Raw genomic sequence first — 13080 nt, 5'->3', positions numbered from 1 at the left:
TTAAGCAATGCACAGCCACCATGCACATCGGTAATAAGGTTCCAAATCACAACATACAGCTATTCAGAAATTTAATTAAACCAGTCACTTAAATTAGAATAGACATACAACCACCCAGCCCAGATTTGGGGCAAATAAATGATATACCTAAAATAAAAATACAACCAATTACTGATTCTTATGGCATTCATGTGTATGACTTTCTTGAAATTAATATAACAAAGAAAGATTTCTAAAAAACTGTAAAAAATGAATAAAGTGGAGACTTGTATAGCTTCCTCCTCTTCAACCAAAGTATAGGATATGTTTATGAAATCAATGTTTTCTCTTTTTTTCATGTACCAACATAAAATTAAAGCTGATTCAACATTTAGAATGAAAATCATCATCAAAAGTGACTGGGAAAAACTGATTTGCCTAAACCAATTAGGAAGGTGAGAGTTTATTCTCTTTAGAAATGCCTGTTAACCACTAATAATCTCAACTACCAGGGACAGATATGTCCATTATCTGAAGCCCACATAATTTTGATTAACTAGTTTCTCCCCTGACTCACAATGCTTTCTAGAATGGCTTCTATTATTATAAAACCACCCTGACATTCCCTCTTCTCCATCATTATAGGGAATAGGACACCAACAGCTGCTCTTGAAACAATCAATAAATCTGTCTCCTCTTCATGAGAATAGGAATCTGTTTTGTTCAGTGATGTATGCTAAGTGCCTATAATAATGCCTGGCACATAGGAGGCATGCAATAAATATTTAATGATAAACAGGTGTTCATTTTTATTTTAAATTGCCTAAGAGACACATAAAATTAAAAGAAAAGCTCAATATGTTCTAGTCAGTTTCTTCTAAGATTCATTTATCTTAATTTCAATTTATTTTAACTTAAAAATTATCTATTTTGTAATACTTCTTCACTGAGGTCTTTACTTTTTACAACATCAAATTAGTATAGCTTTTAAACTCGAACAATTGGAAATTACTGACCTGACCCTTTGTCAAGCTTCTACTGTCTCAAGAAGCATTAGTAAGGAAAAAAAACAGCAATTTTCTTCATCCTTCTATTGTGATGTTGGTCAGTTCTTGCAGAATTCTAATATACTTCTAGAAAATAATACTCCTTACCATAAAGTAATGCCTTTGCTTAAAATATTCCAATGGCTTCTCATTAAACAGAATAAAATCAGAACTCTTATACGAGCTGTCCCCACTCAGCCTCATTTTACACTACATTCTTCCTTGTTCACTATACTTCTGTCACACTAAATTTCCCTCTGTTCCTCAAATGCACCAAACTCTATGTTCATTCCTAACTTAGGGCCTTTTGCAATTGCTGCTGTTCTTTCTGCCTCTAGCTTCCCATTACTACTTCTTCCTTGTCGCTGAGGTATCACCTCAAACGTTATATACCCAAGTCATGGCTTCCCTGAATTTATCTAATTAGTCTTCACCCACCACAGCCATTCCATCATCCTGCCTTATTTTCTTCACAACACATTTCACCATGTGTAACTATCTTGATGGCTTATTTATGAACTGTTTACTAACTCCCACAACTAGAACATAAGCACCATGAAAGAAGGGACTTTTTCTCTTGTATTTCCCTGTATCCATAGCACATAAAGTAATGGCTGCCACTCATTAGGTTTAGTTGAATTAATGAATGAGTAAAAACTTAATTTAGGGATTCCAGTGCATTTACTGAAGGCAAAACTTCAATTAATAAGCAAATGCATTCCTTGGATAAAGAAAATCTAAGCAAATTAAAAAACTATATTCTTGTGACTTGCATGTCCAGATGAATATACATACATGTGCGCACACACACACACACACACACACACACACACAGATACTCACATGCAATGAAATTATATTTGAAAGAAATACAACACATAAATGACAGTTGAAGTGGGAAAAGGTAGGAGGTCAAAAAGACAGAAAGGTTAGGCAGGTAGGCAAGAGCTAGGGAGAGATTAAATAGGTCAAATCATCAGTCTCTAGCATACCTGCAGGTACAATACAAGAGATGTCCGTCCTTGTAGAACTGCTTTGACAATTCCAGCTGCTGATTGCTTATCAATTTTTCATTTACAACCACCACAAGTGGCTTTCCTTTTTCACGAGTCTCCAAACCACTTTCCACACCTACAAAAATAAATCAAATGTGTTAATACAGTTTAAAAAAAATGAAGGTGTTGCACCAAGCTTTACAGCTAGGACTCAAAAGATAAAAAACTTGAAGAAGAGCTATTTTGAGGGTTAAAGATGGTAGTGTGAGAGGAGAGACAGAGGCTTCCTCCTAAAAATGAATACAATGAGAAAATTTAATTGGAACAACTAATCCTGAAGAGCAACAGGAAAGAGGACGGTGTCAGACTGCATACACCTGGAGAAAAGAGCAGACCTCATGGAACAGAGTAAAGTACCAGAGCTGTAGCTCTGCGGGACCCGAGCCCTTCCCCCACCCCAGCTAACTGGCTGGAGGAAGAGAAACGGAGCAGGGAGGGAGTGGAAGGCTTGGGACTGCTGAATACCGAGCTCCAGAGATCTGCTCTGGGAGCACAAACCTACATTTCATGGTGCTTTCATGAGTCTCGCATGACTACCGGGTTGGAAAGTTAATACAGACAGAGTTCCTGGGGAGACTGGGATTCCGGCCACTTGTGGAAAGCAGGGATCCATATCTGGCTGCTCTGAGACAAAAATTTATACCTGTGTGTCCGGCCCACTGGCTCAGGCGGTGGAGACAGGCACAGCAGCCGGGAAGCGGGGAACAGCTCTTTCCTCCCCCAAGGCACTGGTACCTCTCCCCTGCGACCCCCGACATTGCTTCAGAGGCTGAGCAGATCCAGAATAGAGCTTCTGGACACTAGAGGGCGCCATATACAAACATGAAACGCCAAAGGAACCCTGCCCCATAGTAAAATTATTAATACAACTCCCAAGAAAGATTTAAATGACATGGACCTCGAGACTCTTCCTGAAAGAGAGTTCAAAATAAAAATTATCAACATTCTAATGGAGGTATGGAAAGACATCCAAGAACTCAGGAATGAACTCAGGTCAGAGATCAAATCGTAGAAGAGAACAATGGAGGGTATTAAAAGCAGGTTGGATACAGTGGAGGAGACAAATGAAACAGAAACTAGAGAAGAGGAATACAAAGAAGCTGAGGCACAGAGAGAAAAAAGGATCTCTAAAAATGAAAGAATATTGAGAGAACTGTGTGACCAATTCCAGCAGAACAATATTCGCATTATAGGGATACGAGAAGAAGAAGAAGAGAGAGAGAAAGGGATAGAAAGTGTGTTTGAGGAGGTAGTTGCTAAAAACTTCCCCAATCTGGGGAAGGAGACCGTCTCTCAGGCCACGGAGATCCACAGATCTCCCAACATAAGGGACCCAAGGAAGACAACAGCAAGACACATAGTAATTAAAATGGGAAAGATCAAGGATAAGGACAGACTGTTAAAAGCACCAAGAGGCAGAAATAAGATCACATACAAAGGAAAGCCCATCAGGCTAACATTAGCCTTCTCAGCGGAAACCTTACAGACCAGAAGGGAGTGGCATGATGTATTAAATGCCATGAAGCAGAAGGGCCTGGAACCAACCTTACTTTATCTGGAAAGATTATCATTTAAATTTGAAGGAGGGATTAAACAATTTCCAGATAAGGAAAAGCTGAGAGAGTTTACCTCCCACAAACCATCTCTGCAGCCTATTTTGGAGGGACTGCTATAGATGGAAGTGTTCCTAGGGTTGGATAGCTGTCACCAGAGGTAGTAAAATGATGGAAGGGAGTGTGGAGCAGCTGATTGCAAGGCAAATGAACAATTAGATTGATTATCCCCAAAGTCAATCAAGGGATAGACAAAACGTACAGAATTTGATACCTAATATATAAAAAATGAAGGAGGAAGAAAAAGGAGGAGAAATAGAAAAGAACCTTTAGATTGTGTTTGTAACAGCATACTAAGTGAGTTAAGTTAGAGTCTTAGATAGTAAGGAAAGTAACCTGGAACCTTTCGTAACCATGAATCTAAAGCCTGAAATGGCAATAAGTACATACCTATCGATAACCACCCTAAATGTAAATGGACTGAATGAACCAATCAAAAGATATAGGGTCAGTGAATGGATAAAAAACAAGGCCCATCTACATGCTGCTTACAAGAGACTCACCTCAAACCCAAAGACATGCACAGACCAAAAGCCACGGGAGGGAAAAAGATATTTCATGCAAACAATGGGAGAAAAAGCAGGTGTTGCAGTACTAGTATCAAACAAAATAGACTTCAAAACAAAGAAAGTAACAAGAGATAAATATGGACATTACATAATGATAAAGGGCTCAGTCCAACAAGAGGATATAACCGTTACAAATATATATGCACCCAGCACAGGAGCACCAGCATCTGTGAAACAAATACTAACAGAACTAAAGGAGGAAATAGACTGCAATGCATTCATTTTAGGAGACTTCAACACTCCACTCACCCCAAAGGATAGATCCCCGGGCAGAAAATAAGTAAGGACACGGAGGCACTGAACAACACAGTAGAACAGACGGACCTAACAGACATCTATAGAACTCAACACCCAAAAGCAACAGGATACACATTCTTCTCACGTGCACATGCAACATTCTCCAGAATAGACCACATACTTGGCCAAAAAAGAGCCTCAGTAAATTCAAAAAGACTGAAATTCTACCAAACAACTTTTCAGACCACAAAGTCATAAAACTAGAAAAACTTGTACAAAGAAAGCAAAAAGGCTCACAAACACATGGAGCCTTAACAACATGCTTCTAAACACTCAATGGATCAATGACCAAATTAAAATGGAGATCCGGTAAATGACAACAACACAAAGCCCCAACTTCTGTGGGACGCAGTGAGAGCAGTCTAAAGAGGAAAGTATATAGCAATCCAGGCATATTTAAAGAAGGAAGAACAAACCCAAATGAATAGTCTAACGTCACAATTATCAAAATTGTAAAAAGAAGAGTAAATGAGGCCTAAAGTCAGCAGAAGGAGGGACATAATAAAGATCACAGAAGAAATAAACAAAATTGAAAAGAATAGAACAATAGAAAAAAATCAATGAAACCAAAAGCTGGTTCTCTGAGAAAATAAACAAAATAGATAAGCCTCTAGCCAGACTTACTAAGAGAAAAAGAGAATCAACACACATCAACAGAATCAGAAATGAGAAAGGAAACATCACAACGGACCCAACAGAAATACAAACAATTATTAGAGACTACTATGAAAACCTATATGCTAACAAGCTGAAAAACCTAGAAGAAATGGACAACTTCCTAGAAAAATACAACCTTCCAAGACTGACCAAGGAAGAAACAAAATCTAAACAAACCAATTACCACCAAAGAAATTGAAGCGGTAATCAAAAAACTACCCAAGAAATAAAACCCCGGGCAAGATGTATTTACCTCGGAATTTTATCAGACATACAGAGAAGATATAATACACATTCTCCTTAAAGTTTTCCCAAAAATAGAAGAGGAGGGAATGCTCCCAAACTCATTCTATGAAGCCAGCACCACCCTAATACCAAAACCAGGCAAAGAACCCACCAAAACAGAAAATTACAGACCAATATCCCTGATGAACGAAGATGCAAAAATTCTCAACAGAATATTAGCAAACCGAATTCAGAAATATATCAAAAAGGATCATACACCATGACCAAGTGGGATTCATCCCAGGGATGCAAGGACAGTACAGCATTCGAAAATCCATCCTCATCATCCACCACATAAACAAAAAGAAAGACAAAAACACATGATCATCCCCATAGATGCTGAAAAAGCATTCAACAAAGTTCAACATCCATTCGTGATAAAAACCATCAGCAAAATGGGTATACAGGGCAAGTACCTCAACTTAATAAAGGACATATATGGTAAACCCACAGCCAACATCATACTGAACAGCGAGAAGCTGAAAGCTTTTCCTCTGAGATCGGGGACAAGACAGGGATGCCCACTCTCCCCACTGTTATTTAACATAGTACTGGAGGTCCTAGCCACAGCAATTAGACAAAACAAAGAAATACAAGGAATCCAGACTGGTAAAGAAGAAGTTAAAACTGTCACTATTTGAAGATGACATGATAGTGTACATAAAAATCCCTAAAGACTCCACTCCAAAACTACTACTATTACTGATGCTGGAATAGAGCAAAGTTGCAGGATACAAAGTTAACACACAGAAATCTGTGGCTTTCCTATACACTAACAATGAACCAATAGAAAGAGAAACCAGGAAAACAATTCCACTCACAATTGCATCAAAAAGAATAACATGCCTAGGAATAAACCTACCCAAAGAAGTGAAAGACCTATACCCTGAAAACCATAAGACACTCTTAAGAGAAATTAAAGGGGACACTAACACATGGAAACTCATCCCATGCTCACAGCTAGGAATAATTAATATAGTCAAAATGGCCATCCTGCCCAAAGCAATATACAGATTTGAAGCAATCCCTATCAAATTACCAAAAACATTCTTTAACGAACTGGAACAAATAGTTCAAAAATTCATGTGGAACGACCAAAGACCCTGAATAGCCAAAGCAATCCTGAGAAAGAAGAATAAAGTGAGGGGGATATCACTCTCCAACTTCAAGCTCTACTACAAAGCCATATTAAGCAAGACAATTTGGTTCCAGGCACAAAACAGAGCCACAGACCAGTAGAACAGATTACAGACTCCAGACATTAACCCAAACATATATGGTCAATTAATATTCGATAAATGAGGCATGGACATACAATGGGGAAATGACAGTCTCTTCAACAGATGGTGCTGGTAAAACTGGACAGCTTCATGTAAGAGAATGAAACTGGATCACTGTCTAACCCCATACACAAAAGTAAATTCAAAATGGATCAAAGACCTGAATGTAAGTCATGAAACCATAAAACTCTTTAAAAAAACATAGGCAAAAATCTCTTGGACATAAACATTAGCGACTTCTTCATGAACATATCTCCGCGGGCAAGGGGAAAAAAAGCAAAAATGAACAAGTGGGACTATATGAAGCTGAAAAGCTTCTGTACAGCAAAGGACACCATCAATAGAACAAAAAGGTACCCTACAGTATGGGAGAATATATTAAAAAATGACAGATCCAATAAAGGCTTGATATCCAAATATATAAATAGCTCACACACCTCAATAAACAAAAAGCAAATAGTCCAATTAAAACATGGGCAGAGGAGCTGAACAGTTCTCCAAAGAAGAAATTCATGTGGCCAACAGACACATGGAAAGATGCTCCACATTACTCGTTATCAGAGAAGTGCAAATAAAAACCACAATGAGATATCACCTCACACCAGTAAGGATGGCTACCAATTCAAAGACAGACAACAACAAATGTTGGCAAGGTACTGGAGAAAGGGGAACTGTCCTACACTGTTGGTGGAAATGTAAATTAGTTCAACCGTTGTGGAAAGCAGTATGGAGGCTCCTCGAAATGCTCAAAATAGACTTACCATTTGACCCAGGAATTCCACTTCTAGGATTTTACCCGAAGAATGCATCACTCCTGTTTGAAAAAGACAGATGCACCCCTATGTTTATCGCAGCACTAGTTACAATAGCCAAGAAATGGAAGCAACCTAAGTGTCCATCAGTAGATGAATGGATAAAGAAGATGTGGTACATATACACAATTGAGTATTATTCAGCCATAAGAAGAAAACAAATCCTACAATTGCAACAACATGGATGGAGCTAGAGGGTATTATGTTCAGTGAAATAAGCCATGCAGAGAAAAGACAAATACCAAATGATTTCACTCATCTGTGGAGTATAAGAACAAAGGAAAACCTGAAGGAACAAAACAGCACCCAATCACAGAACCCAAGAACGGACTAATAGTTACCAAAGGGAAAGAGACTGGGGAGAATGGAAGCGTAGGGAGGAATAAGGTCAGGGAAGAAGAAAGGGGGTATTATGATTAGCATGTGTAATGTAGGGGGTGGGGGAAAGGGGAGGGCTGTACAACACAGAAACACAAATAGTGATTCTACAACATGTTACTATGCTGATGGACAGTGGCTGTAATGGGGGTTTGTGCAGGGGACTTGGGGTAGGGGAGAGCCTAGTAAACATAATGTTCTTCATGTAATTGTAGATTAATGATAACAAAATTAAAAAGTAAAAAAAAAACTTAGTTGCAACACTACAATCCCGGCCTTTTAATTATATACCTTTAAAATGACAAAAATGTAATTATCAGTTGCTCTCTAATGAAGTGTTATAAAACTGACTTGAAAAACATTCTTCACCACTGATGACCCATGACCGAGTGCTTTGCCACCTGCCCTCTAGTACTAAGCCCTAAGTATGAGTCATGAATCTAAATCAGTCTCAGGTTCAACACGCTGTACATGAAACTGAATGTACTTCCATTCAAACACAAGTAGAAAAAGCAAGCCTTCAATAGGAAGACACACCAATAAAGAAAAATTTTTAACACTGTTTATGATTCTGCCTGTGAGGTACCACCCTAAAAATAGTCAAGAACAAATCTCCACTAATGTTCGTATATACAATACTTGGGTCAATTCAACTTTGAAATCTAAAATCATTTTAGCTATTTTAAGCGGGAGCAAAGAGACTGATAAGTGACTAGGCAAAATCTTTAGGTGATGCTAGGGTAGTAGTTAAAACAAACTCTTAGCAGCAGACTGTTTACCATTTACTGACTAGACAAGTTACTTAACTTCTTTGTCTCAGTTTCTTCCTGTGAAATGCACACACTACAGTTCATAGGACTGTTTGGGAGAATTCAACAAGTTATATACACAAATCATGCAAAACCATACCAAAATCTATTAGTATCATATACATTTCTAATCACCAAACCCAGTAGTAATGTCTATTTTGAAAGACCTCTCTTCAAACTAGGCTTTTTAAAAACCAAGAAACTTACTCCCTTACTTTTCCAGCAGTCAAAACTGCAATCCTCCCCAAAAACAGTTATTTTGAAGGTACTGGCAATCTAAATACAACAGGATTGTTCTCTAAGAAGCTAGCAATGAGTTACACAGTATGTGATCGTTAAAGAACATTTTTGAAAGCATTCATTTCACACTCAATCTTAACAAATATGTAAAAAATCTTTCTAAGCTAATTTCTCCATGAACAATCCAACCAATTGGCTGGCTGAACACTCCTGCTTAAGCCCAAACAGTAATTTCAAGTTTGACAACTCTTTGGCATGTGTTATCAGGTAAATTATTTTTTCCCCCTGTGTTAAGGGTTTCTTAAAGTTGGGTTGGTGATTTAATTTTTCTCATCCTTCTGTCACCCAGAAATAAATTATCTCCACAAATGTTCTCAATTGTTATATTCGAGCATTACATTCAAAAGGGCTACAGTGAGTTACTCTAGTGATTTTACTGTACCTCAAAAGGTTCAGATTTGTGACTGTCTACCAAAACCGAACTCTTTGAGATTCTAAAACACTTGACCTGCATGACTAATAACAAGATCTGCCTTCCCAAGGTCTTCTGTCAAGGAATTCTTGTACCTGTAAACATCCAGAGTAAATGACTCCGTACTGAATGGCTCAGGTACCACCTTTCCTCTACCTATTTGCAGGACAAGCCGGTTGTAACCAAGTCTCTTGATTATCTAAATAGAGAAAACTGAAAAAAACGGGCTTTTTCAACAGGCCACTGTGAAAAACAGCAGTAACAACAAACCCTATGGTCGGTGTTCAGGCCAGAGCACGGGCTGTCCAAAAGAATGACCGAATAAAGTAAGTTTTCCAAAACGACTTTTCCCTGTACTGGGCCCAGCAAGTTAGCTCACTTGGCCGGAATGGACGTAAGCGACCTGGCTGACCAAGCCGTGAAAGAACTGGCCACTCGAGGGGCATGAGATCAGGCAAGGACTCTGAAAAGGGTGTCGAAAACTAGTGAGGAGACCAAGAAATTGGCCCGCTCGGCCTCCCGGATGGGGCTGCGCGAACTATGAGCCCTGAGGAGAAGGCGCGCTCAGGACTCACCGCGCGCCCAAAAACGCCTGCCGCGAGGGCGCCTCAGGCGGCCGGGCGCGGGCGCGGCTCCAGCACGGCGGGGCTGAGCCGAGACGACGCGCCTGGCAGGCCCAGCGGAGCGCGCGGAGGCGGCCGCTGCCCACCACGCGGCCCAAAGCGAGCCAGTGGAGCCGGCGAGAGCAGCCCCGGCCCTCAGGAAGAAGGGGCGAAGTTATTGGGCAGAGAGGCGGAGGCGGAGAATCTGAGGAAAAAAACCAGGGGCAGGAGAAGGCGCCGGAAAAGGGTGGGGGAGCGATCTGAGGAGGCAGAGGGCCCTGAGGGCCGGGTGGGCCGCAAGAGGGCCCAGCCGGGCGCGGGGAGGAGCTAGCGAAGCGGGCGGAGGCACCTGAGTGAGCGCTGCGATCAGGCCGAGGTTACCGAGGCTAGCGGTGGCAAGCTACAAGCGGCGAGCTCAGCGAACAACGCCGCTGCCCGCCTGCTCGCCTCCTCAACTCACTGGCCGACTGGCGTGCGCCGATACGCACGCGATGAGGTCGTCAAAGCTGATGGTCCCTACAGTAACAAACACTTCGTCGCGCGGGCTCGTTCCCCGAACCGCAACGACCGGATATGACGTACAGAATCCAGGAGCGCAGGGGCCGCGGGGGGTGCGGGAGGCGGAAGTCCGCCACGGCCGCCATAGGGCAATGGAAATCAGATCTTTGGGGCGGGGAGGGTGGAGTCAAAGACTATTTATGGCCCACCAGCCGGCCACTGATGATAACCCTCTGCGTGTATAAGTCACGGCAGCCTCACCAGGAGGAGAAGGAGGAGGGAACTGACAGACTTAATTTAGCTCTTAAAACGTCGTGGTTAAGCAAGAACAGTGAAGCCTCATACCCTATCCTAAGAGTTCACATAATTGGTTGGATACCACAAATCTTTTCAATGATGCTGAGGTTTGGGATTCTTTATCTGTGAACATGTTTTGCCCATATACATTTGAGTGATGGTTTTGCCTCAAGTCTGTTGACTGCAATCCAAAAATAATGCCATTTCAAAGTAATTGGCAATGGTCTCTTACAAATGTGATTCTCAAGAAGTCAGAGCGCTTATGGGGTCCCTGGGAAGCTGCAGAGTCAAACTCCATTAATAAGTTTTGTGTGTAAAATAAGAGGCATTAAGGCCTGAAACCTACATCTATCATTCATTGAACCCATCCATTGAACCATTTAAAATGTAAGGATATGTTAAAGTATGATGAAATTTAAAGTTATACATTAGCCTGAATAAACAGCACAGATAATTACACTCAGGTAGCCAAGTACAGGAGAGGTGATTTATCAAGACTTCTCCTCCCAGCATTAGATCATCAGGTGCTCTTTTTCATTCTAATGTCTTCTTTCTTTCCTGATTAAAATCTCCCTTTAAACCATATTTATGCTTTGTCCTGCCTGATGATATACAGGAAGAAAGCTGTGAGAAGAAATTATTTTGAAAGAGAAAGAGGATTGGAGGTGAATTAGGGCTAAAACATATGCTGAAAAAACCTAGTCTATTTCTGCTGGATTCTTTATATCTTGTAGCTTGTTTAATTGCATTTTTGAGGAGTGGTATTTTGCTATCCTTTTCTTGATGCCAAATTTCAAGAACGAATGATGCAGTGCAGCTAAGGTTCATAATGACAAATGTAGAAAGGCTGTGGTTAAATAGTAAAACATAAGCATACGTATGTTTTCTGCCCAATAAGAGTAATAAACCACGAGTACTTATTAAACTATAAAGACAACAAATATTCCAAAGTATTCTGAAACTCAGAAAGGCCTTTACCTCTTGTGTCTGTAAGATTTTTTCATATATCTGAAAAATATTAAAGGAGCACTGTTTTAATTAGCTCATAGAGTGAATAAACATATATATAAATCAAATAGGCTTCAACTTCCAGAAAATAAGAAAACTGAACTTATAATTTAAATGTGCCAAACTTAAAACATCTTGCACAAGCTGATCCACAAATGTTTTAAGAATCCAAGATTACATAATTAATGGAAAATTTTAGCAAGTCTTTTCTCTGTTATATTAGTGTTAAATATAATACAAGCATGCATTTTATTTTACTTGGGTGTTTTTACTAAACTCATACATGCTTACTGATCAAATAAATTAATGTTACTTTGAAAATGTTTATAATTATGAAAAATAGAAATTTGTTTTCAACTACATTAAATCAGTATTCTGACAAAAGTTATTTCAACAACAACTGTTTTATATTATACCAGCTTGAGGATAATTTCCAAAATCTTTAAGCAACTAAAAGTTGTGGCCTGACATTAAACTGAGTAAATTAATAGTTAATCATAGCACAGCTACTTTGTAAGTAATATGTTGAAACACTGGTTTATACAAAGCATAATGCTAAATTGACATCCTTTTGCTTCATACTTTGAAATGCTATAGAGAAGCTATTATCTTGGAGTTGAGGAATGTGTTTTCACCATTATAAGAAGTTATGAAAAAGATTTGGTGGCTATAGAAAATTCTGTCACGTACATTCTAAAGCTCTGCTAGTCTGTTAAAATGCTTGCATAAATCAGACAGTTCTCAATTATGTACCCTGCACTTTTCTTTTTATAATAAAGGTTAGTGTAATTCCGGGGAGAGGACATCCAGGGGCAAAATACCTAGCTGAAACCGAAATCAGTCAAAGGGAGAAATAAAGTTTAAAACCTATTTATTGTTTACAAACAGCGGTCCGGGGTCGTTTCTCTCCTGCTCCGTCAGAAGCAAGCAAATACCCGTCCTCTCCAGCCTCTCAGGTTCAGATAAGCCCTGGGTTGCCCTCATAATTACCCATTAATATGGAGATGAACTACCTCTCTCCACCCCTTAGGAACCCCTGTTGATATGGAAATGCACTAAAGCCAGGGGAGTGATTCTGGAAATCCTGCAATTTTACCCACAGTTAGTCACATTGGTTAAAATTGAGAATTAATATAGGTGGTTGAGGGTCTTCAATCAGTAACAGTGACAGAGAAGTACAACA

The 13080-nt window shown here is 39.8% G+C and overlaps 1 pseudogene; it reads right to left on the bottom strand.

The window, feature by feature from the left end:
- Positions 1-13080, bottom strand: part of LOC130682200 (putative bifunctional UDP-N-acetylglucosamine transferase and deubiquitinase ALG13) — a 123423-nt pseudogene that overhangs the window by 74913 nt on the left and 35430 nt on the right.

This window comes from Manis pentadactyla, chromosome Y (genome assembly GCF_030020395.1).
Source record: "Manis pentadactyla isolate mManPen7 chromosome Y, mManPen7.hap1, whole genome shotgun sequence".
Taxonomy (NCBI): Eukaryota; Metazoa; Chordata; class Mammalia; order Pholidota; family Manidae; genus Manis; species Manis pentadactyla.
The sequence above is the reverse complement of the archived record's forward strand: the minus strand, read 5'-3'. Positions and strand labels throughout refer to the sequence as shown.